Consider the following 10,794-nt stretch of genomic DNA (forward strand, 5'->3'; position numbering starts at 1 on the left):
GGTTTGGTTAATTTTTTATTTTCTACCGGGGTTGTGATAACTAGGGCCTAAACCACCACGGGTGATTCCAGGGTGGGGAAAGATTAAGATACAGATTACAGAGACAGCGAAGCCACCCAAGTGACGCGTTGTTGGCTCCGGCTCATTGGTCGATCATCACTGTTTTGACTTTTGATTGAAAAATTGTTGAGGTAATCTAATTTGTTTTAATGAAAAGTTTATTTAGTTTTACTGTTACATATTTGGTGAGTAGATTTTGGAGTAAATGGTTAATTTTTTGGTGTTTAAATATTAAAAAAAAATAAAGTAAAACATTTATCTAAAATCATATATAATAATTTGTTGGAAAGTTTCGTAAGATTAAGATCAAATAACATGATTGAGATTATTTCTAACTTCATATCTAGGGATGGCAACGAGACAGCACGGAAGTAGACAACACCTTTTCGCTCTTCAGTCCTGCTCATAGATTTGTTCTTTGTTCTCGCCCTAATTTCTATCATGGGGGACTATTACTCTCCATTCCTATTTTTCGTGTATCTCTATTTCCTGTGGACATTATTCTCTATCTTTCTATATTGATCATTTATATAAAAGTTCTAATGAAAAATTTAAAATAATAAATTAAAAAAATCAGAAAATATTACTACAATATACAAGGACACAATCATGCAGCGGTGAAAAGGAGAAAGGACACCGCAATCAGAGACAATGAGGCGGCGAGGGGGTGACGACATGATGAGCACTGAGCAGGAGTGGCTAGGGATATGGTTGTGACGCTATGGGAGATTGGGATTTGTCATCCCTATTCATATCTAGTCATCCAATCCGTAGTTTTATTTGCTTCCCTACATATCTAATCAAATTGTTCGTACTAGGGTCTTGATAACAGTTACTGAATTTTGTTAACTAAATCAACAACTTCAAATTTACACCCACCAAAAGAGTCATACAAAAGATGAAGAATGTCCAGACAATCTGTTTTACACACTATGTCTCTCAATCCGCAATCCCAAGCTAAAACAAGGCCCCTCCAAACTGCAAAAAGCTCACATCAGATGATATATCAGGGAGGAAAGCTACCAGAACAACTCGCAATTCAACCCCATTTGAATTTTTAATAAGACAACCAAATCCAACCAAGCTCAAATCAGTAAACAAATTAGCATCACAATTAACTTTAAAACTATTACCTACAGGAGGTTTCCAGGACAAACGGTTCCTGAAGGTATTAAAAGAAGTATACTTATTCATATATAACCTTAGATCCATTACCGTGCTTATGATAAGAGCAACCACCTTGTGATATGTCAAATGATTTTTAACATTGAAAATGTCATTGCACCTATGCCTCTACAACCACCACACTCCGGTTCCTAAAAGAGCATCCTTATCAGACATGACCTTCCGAAACCAGGCTTCCACAGAGAAGCCTTCAACCGAATCAATAATCCGAGAATCTAGCATCTGCCAAATAACTCTGAAATATACACAATCTCTAAGGCAATGTTCTACTGTTTTCGAAGCCGCATTGCATCTCTGGCACATAACTGAACTAGCTAGATGCCACCTGAAATGAAAGACCTCCGTTGGGAGAGCATTATAAACCCCAAACCACATAGTCAAATTGATCTTTTCCGGAAGATTCAAGTGTCAAAGCCAGTTCCAGTTGCTATTTTTATTCCAATTCAATTTATTCTTTAACAACCAACGATAATCCTCTCTTGCACTATACCATTTTGTCCCTGCAGGTCACCGACTCCACTCCGGTTCCATGTCAGCCAAAGTCAGATAATGCAGACAATGAATGAAATGCTTGACCTAAAGAGGAATTGTCAATGCAAGTCTCTCTACCTCCCAAGATCCATCATGCCACAAATCCACCACTACAAAATCATATTCAGATATGTGAACATAGGGAACAAGATCACAAAGTCTTCCAAAAGGAATCCACTCATCATACCACCTAGATTGCTGCACATCCCCAACATTCCATTTGAACCCATCCTTGAGAGTATCAGATGCTTTGAGAATGTTCTTCCAAATGGCTGAAGAATTCTGATTGTTGTTGTTGTCAAGAAAAGTTTAATTCCAAAAATATTTATGCATTATAACCTGAACCCACAACTTGTCTCTATTATTGAAGCAATTCCAAACCAATTTGTCAATAAGTGCCACGTTAGCTTAGTAGGTATCCCTAACACCCAAACCACCCATCCTTTTATGAGTTATAGCAATATCCCACTTAACCAACAACAACCGTCTCCCATTAGTTTGGCCTTTTCATAAAAATTGTCTTATCAAAGAATCTATCTTTTCATAAGCTTACTTCGAAAGAAGAGCAAGCTGCATGTTGTAAACCGGAATAAAAGTCATTACCGATTTAACCAAACAAAGTCTTCCTATCTTATTCAGCAAACACGCACCCTTTTTAACTAGCAAGCTTCTTCTGAATCTTTTCAATAACATCTTGAGTCGTCCTCCTGAAAGACCTTTCATGCCTAATATTCACCCCTAGATATCTTTCCAAGTCTTGACAAAAGCAAATAGTAAATACTCTCGAGAGCACCTTTTTCCTTCTCTCAGAAATATCATTTGAGAAATGAACCTTAGATTTACTAAGATTCACATTCAATCCTAATGCTTTGGAAAATAACTCCATAGTCTGCATAACCTCCCCTACCTGAGCTTTCGTAGCTTTACAGAAAAATAGGAGATCGTCAGCAAACACCAAAAGGGAGATTTTAGGGCCATATCTGGAGACCGACACAGGTATCCACAACCCTTGAGAAACCCAATGAGTAATAAAATAAGCAAGAGCCTCCATACAAAGCACCAAAAGATATGGTAACATGAGATTAATAGCAGCTATAGGGAAACCAAACCTGACCAACGAAGCTTCAAAGAATCTCCAATCCACTCTATCATAAGCTTTCTCTAAATCAATCTTGAAAGTCATAGTCCCCTTTCTAGACTTAGTGTCCCTCGTGAAATGCATAATTTCCTGTGCAACAATGATGTTCTTCAGAGTTCCCCTTCCCGGGATAAAATCACCCTGGAACGGGCCGATGATCTCCGAAAAAAATAATCTGACCCTGTTCACCATCACTTTTGTAATAATTTTGTAAAGAACATTACATAAACTAATGGGACAAAAATCTCTTAACGAAGAAGGAGCTTTCACTTTAGAAATTAGAACAATTAAGGTCTCAAAAATAGCGGGATTTAAAATTTTGCCCTTAAAGACTCTCTTGACTAACCCCAACACATCGTAACTAAGAGAGTTCCAAAATTCTTTATAAAATAGAGCTTGAAAACCATCCAGCTCCGGAGCTTTGAAAGAATTTATAGTCATTATAGCTCTTTTCACCTCTTCTAATGTCACCGGTTTAACAAATCTTTGATAGGCCTCATTGCTAAGAGATGGGCAGAGAAAACCTCCCATAGCATTAAGGTCAATATTCTCCCTCGTAGAAAATAGTTTTTGAAAGAGAATTCATTTCTTGCTCAATCACCTGCGTCTCAGTGGCCCAGGTTCCATCATCTAACAATAACCCATGGATCTTATTCCTCTTTTGCCTAATAACCATCTGCAGGTGAAAAAATTTAGTATTTCTGTCACCACATCGAACCCACTGCTCTCTAGATTTTTGCTTTTTGGTACCACAAAATCTTTTCCTGAAGAAGGATAGAATTTAGCTCCTCCTGAATATATTGCTCTTTCACCCTCAACTTTGGATCTTTTCCACTCTCGAGAGAAATCTGAACATCATTCCACTACCTCTCCAACTCCTTCTTTTTAACAAAAACATTTTCAAAAGTTTCTTTATTAAAAGCAAGCGCATCCCTCTGATCCTCTAGCAAACTCCTGACAACATTGAGGGATCCTTTATTCCAAGCTGTATGAACAACATGTCAAAAAAGCGGATGAGTCATCCAGGCAGCTTGAAATCTAAAGAGACGGGGACCCTTCTTAGTTATCCTAGCTTTTGTACATCTGATGAGTAAGGGACAGTTATCAGAGTGAAGACATGCCAAAACTTCATTATAAGCCTCAGGAAACAGCAAACGCCACTCCTGATTAATGACAGCTCTATCCAATTTTTTTGCAACCTGTAACCCCCTCTGACTTTCCTATACCAAGTGAAACTCCTTCCAATAGCTCCCATATTAAATAGTCGATAGTTTGTCAAAGTATCTCCAAAAAGATCAGCTCTAACATTACTAAACGTTCCTCCTTTAACTTCATTCTGCAACAGAATCTCATTAAAATCCCTAACATAATCCACGGACCTTGTATTGTATTAGAGACCCTGATTAAATCATTCCACAGACCCATTCACCGATGGACATGAGGATTAGCATACACTGCACTACAAAAGTTAGAAACATTGCCCATAAAGATTTTAAAACTGATACATTGATCAGCCACATCAACCATTCTCACAGTCATCATAGAATTAGAACAAAGAACCTAAATACCCCTACTATGACCTCTAGCCTCAACAATTCCAATATCCTGATAACCAACCTTACTCCAAAAGGATCTCATTGTCTCGAAAGGAACATGAGTTTCAATAAGAATGAAAATTATTGGATGAAATTTACTAACTAATTCTTTATCATGCACTCGGACTATTTTGTTAGAAGCCCCTCTAATATTCCAAGATAAAAAACTTATATCTACACAATCCATAAAAATAAAATAGACATAAACAAAAACCAACCTCAGCAAAGGTCCATTGATGAAGCAACGATAGACCTCCAATATTCCCACTACTTCCTTGCCTCTCCCCAACTCATGGTTGCTCAGATACGCTCCCCATTGCAACAATAGCCACCACCGATGGGTTCTAGTTCTACTGGTTTGACGCACCATCATTGGCTTAGAATACTAGTGAGTTTTGCAACGAGGCAGGGTGCAACCTCTTGTGGCCATTTTAAGAGTAGGAGTAATCGATGGCACGACCATAGCTGCACCCTTGATCTTCACCCCATCCTTCATTGATGCTTGACGCGCTTGAGAGGAGTAAGACCCACTACCTGACTCATCTGCTGCCCAAAAATGAGAGGTTTATTACCTTTAGTAGCAGATTGGGCCTTCCTTGTTTGGCCCACTTTCCCTCTTCCCATGCCACAAACCTTAGTCTAGCCCTCTTCTTCTCCCAATGTAAGCATCCCTTCTTTCCTCCTATGCAGCGTGCTTGCCTTCATCTTCTCCGCAGAATCTGCAACTAGTGCAGAATGCGTATAGATCCAAATTCAAAAACTTGTTGAACCTTGTCTGATGAACATTTCTCATGATCCACCGCTGTGTGAACTTCCCCTACCTAGTCATCCACAGATGTCGAGGTAACCATGGTCACGCTACATTCACCTGCAACATGCCCAAAGCAATTACACCTCTCACATATCAATCGTAAACATTCCTATTTCATGTTATATTCATAGTCGTTCACAACCACTCTCCGAACAACCGGCAGTCCCAAATTCACTTGAACACAAGCTCGAGCAAATTTGCCTCTCTCCGCCGACTTGGTTGCAAGGTCTACCTTGATTGGTTTACCTACAGTGGAGGCAATATACATCGTGGCTTTCTCATGGTAATACCATATACTTAATCCCGCAATTCTTATCTAAACCATGGTGTCCCCAAAGGAGGCCTCACATGGTTTAAAATTCAGCGACCATGGCTTAACCGCGATGTAATGACCTAACATCATTTATGGACCCCCTAATAAAACCTTTTCCCTATCTTCCTTGAGATCACATTTGACAAGGAAGTAATCAAACGCAACATCCAAAATTCATATCCAATTTTTAGCCTCCATACCCCTTTCAGTTTATGCACCAAGGCCATATAGCTGAAGTGTTTCCTAAGAACCTTAATCACTATGGCCTCCGGCCTCCTTGTAAGGTTCTGATAGAGAGTTCCTAAATTCTTCAGTAAAGCTATTCTTCGGGGGTGTTGGATCACCTTGTTTTTCCATGACTACTGCCATCGTATCACCATCCAAGACATCAACACTGCCAAGCCCCAAGGTTTCAGAAGACCTTATCACCTTATCACAGAACGAAACCTTATGAGTCACCTAGCACTACCCTTACGTAAGCCCTCCTTGTCACCTGAAGTAATCCTCTCCGTACTCTCTCCCGTAATATCCTTGATTGGTAAAGTCTCACTGTGTTCTTCCTTCAGACACTCCACCCATCTCTCATCAGTCATTCCTCCATTGCCCATGTTGTGTAAATGGTTAATTTGGTCTTTGAAAGATGACGCGATTTCTATTTTGGTCTCTAAAAGATTTTTTTTAATCAAAATCATCCCTAAAATATTTTAAGTTAGTCACATTAGTCCTTCCGCCAATTCCATTGATAATGCCGTTAACAAAAACTGACATGGAACGATAAGGGTACACCTCAGCTTATTAAACAACACCATTTTAAGTCTTTGAGAGTTGAAATCGAAATGATGTCGTATTCCTAGCAACAAAGACAAAACACAAAACGTCAATCCCTCACTCTTCAACCACACTTCTCTTCACTCTTAGTAAAAAAAACTATTCTTTGTGGTTCTCTAAACCCAACAAAAACACTCCGTGGAAGACAATCGAGGTTCGAATTAGACGCATGATTATACGGTAGGTATCACGTGCTTCTTCTCCGGTGAGAGTCGGTTCACAGTTCGTAAAGAAAACAAGAAGAAAGGCAGCATTTTCGGCGCTAGTTGAAGGTAAAAAAATTATTTATTTTGTAACCTATATCCTATCTTTGATTGAAAAAGAGAGAATGAGATTTTGATTATTGTTTTAACTTAAATGGAATGTTATTCAATTTTTCTCTAATGTTATTTGTATTCTAATGATTCAGTTAGCAAAAGAGCATGTATTTCTGTTTTTTTTTATTTTGAGAGTAATGTATTTATTGTGGTGAATGAACTCTTTTAATGTGTTTAGGGTCGATTTTGTAGGTGGATTATGATGTAACTTGTTATTTTTGGAAATTGATTAGGATTTACATATTGTGATCGGTGAAGTTAAACATGTATTAGGCTTAGTTTTTAAAAACATAGTTGTTTGTTTTTGCATTCTTCTCAAAGAATTTTGATGAAAGGTATTGTTTCCAAGTATCTCTTCATCTAATGACCATTTTTTCCATTGTTCATATGCTTATTAGCTTTTCAAAATAGCATGATATGTTTCGGCTTGACCCCATATTATCTTTTATATGCATAATACTAGTTTACAATTTGATTTCTATAATCATTAATTGACATTTATTATTAATAACACATAAATAATAAACCAGTCTTATTGACTAGGTGGTTTACCTATTTCTTGGTTCTATTATATTAAACTAGCCCGGGACTAATTAGCGCTTACGAAATGTCTCAAGTAACACTCAAGTAAGGCATTCACTCTCTCAGTCTGCCCATCGTTTGAGGATGGAAGCTTGTTGAGAACTGAAGCTCTGACTCAAGGAGTTTGAATAGCTCTGTCTATAGTCGTCCTGTAAAGCGTGGATCTCAATCACTAATGATACTCTTAGGCAATTTCCAGTACTTCACCACATTCTTGAAGAATAGTCGTACTGCTTTCTCTGCAGTGCAGTCAATAGGGGCAGGTATAAAAGTAGCATACTTCGAAAATCGATCCACTACTACGAGAATAGATCCAAACCCCTCAGACTTTGATAAGGCGGAGATGAAATCTAGAGAGACACTTTCCCACGGTCGCTCTGATATAGGTAGAGGTTCCAACAACCTACTTGGTGTTTTATTTTCAATCTTATCTTATTGGCACACAAGACAAGTCTTCACATAGCTCTCCAATTCATCTCTCATTTGAGGCCAATAATAAGAAGATTCAATGAGTGCCAAGGTCCTTCGCTGACCTTGATGACCAGCCCACTTGGTGTCGTGGCATTTTCTCACTAATTTTCTTCTTAGATTTTCCCATTTAGGGATGTATAGTCTTCTCCCTTTAGTGTAGAGAATGTCGTTTTCTAGTCAAAATCTTTTGGTCTTACCTTCTCTAGCCAACTCCACCAACTTCTTGGCTAATGGATCGTGGTGGAACCCTTCCTTGATGGTATGCACAATATCTCCTTCAACCATAGAAATAGCCGCCAACCCAGCCTTGTGACTCAGCGTATCTGCTACCACATTAGTCTTGTCTGACTTGTATTCAAATTCGAAATCAAACTCAGCTAAGAAATCTTACCACGTAGCTTGTTTGGGGCTTAACTTCTTCTGAGTTTGTAAGTAGCTTGTAGCCACATTGTCTGTCTTGACGATGAAGTGTGAACCAAGCAAGTAGTGACGCCAAGTTCTCAGACAATGCACCATTGCGGTCATGTCCTTCTCTTGGACAGTATATCGCCTCTCTGTATCATTCAACTTGCGGCTCTCAAAGGCAATATGATGTCCTTCTTGCATCAGAACCCCTCCAATAGCGTAGTCAAAAGCATCAGTGTGGACTTCAAATACCTTTGAGTAGTCGGGTAGTGCTAGTATTGGTCCTTCCATGATAGCAGCCTCCAACTCATCAAAAGCCTTTTGACACTCCTTTGACCATTCCCAAGAGTGATTTTTCTTGAGAAGACCAGTTAATGGTGCAGCCTTGGTGGAGTATCCCTTAATAAATCTCCGATAGTAATTAGCTAACCTAAGGAATGACCTCAATTTAGATACCTTGTTTAGAGGCTCCCATTCTTTGATAGCCTTCACCTTTTATTGATCCATGCAGAAAGTTCCATTTTTAATGATGTGTCCTAAGAAGTGGATTTTGTCCCTTGCAAAGGAACACTTTTCCTTCTTCACATATAGGTTATTCTCTCGCAAGATCTTAAACATGGTTTGTAAGTGTTCTACATGTTCTTTCAAGGTATTGCTATAGACAACAATGTCATCTAAGTAGACCACTACAAACCGATCAAGGTAAGGTCGAAAGATCTCGTTCATCAAGGTACAGAAGGTCGCAGGAGCATTGGTCAAGCCAAAAGGCATCACCAACCACTCATACGATCCATATCTCATGACACACGTGGTCTTAGGCTCATCACCATCAGCAATTCTCACTTGGTGATATTCTGACCTCAAATCCAGTTTTGAGAACCACTTGGCTCTACCAAGTTGATCAAACAAATCGGCTATCAAAGGAATAGGGTATTTGTTCTTGATGGCTACCTTGTTAAGTGCTCGATAGTCGATGCATAGTCTCAACGAACCATCATGCTTCTTTTGGAACAAGACTGGTGCGCCATAAGGTTCCTTCGATGGACGGATGAACGCAGCATCTAGCAAATCCTTGAATTGCTTCTTCAACTCCTCAAGTTCTGGCGGTGCCATCCTATAAGGTGCTGAGGCAGGCGGCTTTGTTCCTGACTCCAATTCAATCTAGTGGTCCACCTTCCTCCTAGGTGGTAGTTGTTTTGGCAACTCGGGAGGCATCACATCCTTATTTTCTTCAAGGACTTCCTTGATTTCGGAGGAATGTATTCTCTTTCCCATGTTGACTCCTCTTGTAATAGAGCCAAATATATAATCTCTCCCTTCTTGAACCCTTTCTTGAGTTGCATAGCAGAGAGCATCGATGGTCCTCCAGCTTTAGAGACTGTAGGGATCATGCATGGAGACCCTTTCTCCATGACGCATACTATATCGTAGTATGGCATAGGTATTATATTTGTCTTCCTTTGCAAATTGATCCCGATGACTATTTTAAAATCGTCTATGGGTGCTACTGAGAAATCCATAAGGCCCTTCAAAGAACCAAGAGTCATCTCAACCCCCTTTTGGTACTCCCTTAAGGATTTCACCTTTGGTATTCACGGGTTTGAACTAGCAATTCTTTTCGGTGATCTTCAACCCAAATCTCTTTGCTTCATCAGGCGTGATGAAGTTGTGTGTAGCACCAATGTCGATCATAGCCATGACGGGTTTTTCATTGATAAAGGCTTTGACATATATCAAGCCTTTCTTTTCTACGGTGCTTGCTTCTTTGCCCTTCATAGCATTCATGAGTTGGATAGATCCAACACACTCATTTACTTGAGTTTGGGCCTCTCGTTCCTTGGCGATAGATGTCAGAGTCCCTAGCTTGGGACATTCCTTCATTTGGTGTGGTCCATTGCACACGAAGCATTCTCCTTTGGGTACAAAAGTCTTCTTCTTTTCCTCGTACTCTTTCTTTGAAGAGTATTTTCCTTCCTTCTTGGTTGAGAAACTCTTCCCCTTTGTCTCCCCCACCTTTAGTAGAACTAGACTTGGAGGAAGACTTGGGTTTAGAGTCTCCCCTATGATATTCAGTGAGTGATTCGGCCACCACGATGGTCTCATCGACATCCTTAACATTCCTTCTTTGTAGTTCTTGATTTGCCCAAGGTTGGAGTCCATCAATGAAGAAGAACAATGCATCCTCTGATGCTAAATTGGGAATTCGAAGCGTGAGAGTAGTGAACTCCTTTACGTAGTCGCTAATTGTACTCTTGTGCTTCAACTCCCTCAACTTCTTCCTTGCTTCATAAACCACATTCTCAGGGAAGAATTGTCTTTTCAATTCCCTTTTGAAATCTTCCCATGTACCTATGTTGCAAGTATCCTTCTCCATATCTACGCATTTTCTTCTCCACCACAAAGTAGCATTATCAGAAAGGTAGAGAGCTGTAGTGCGTACCTTTATTGCTTCTTCGACCACTCCTTGGCCTTCGAAGTACCTCTCCATTTGCCATAGGAAGTTCTCCACCTCTCGAGCGTCCCTCACACCCTTGAACTCCTTTGGCTTGTGGAGATCA

This window comes from Arachis ipaensis, chromosome B03 (genome assembly GCF_000816755.2).
Source record: "Arachis ipaensis cultivar K30076 chromosome B03, Araip1.1, whole genome shotgun sequence".
Classification (NCBI taxonomy): Eukaryota; Viridiplantae; Streptophyta; class Magnoliopsida; order Fabales; family Fabaceae; genus Arachis; species Arachis ipaensis.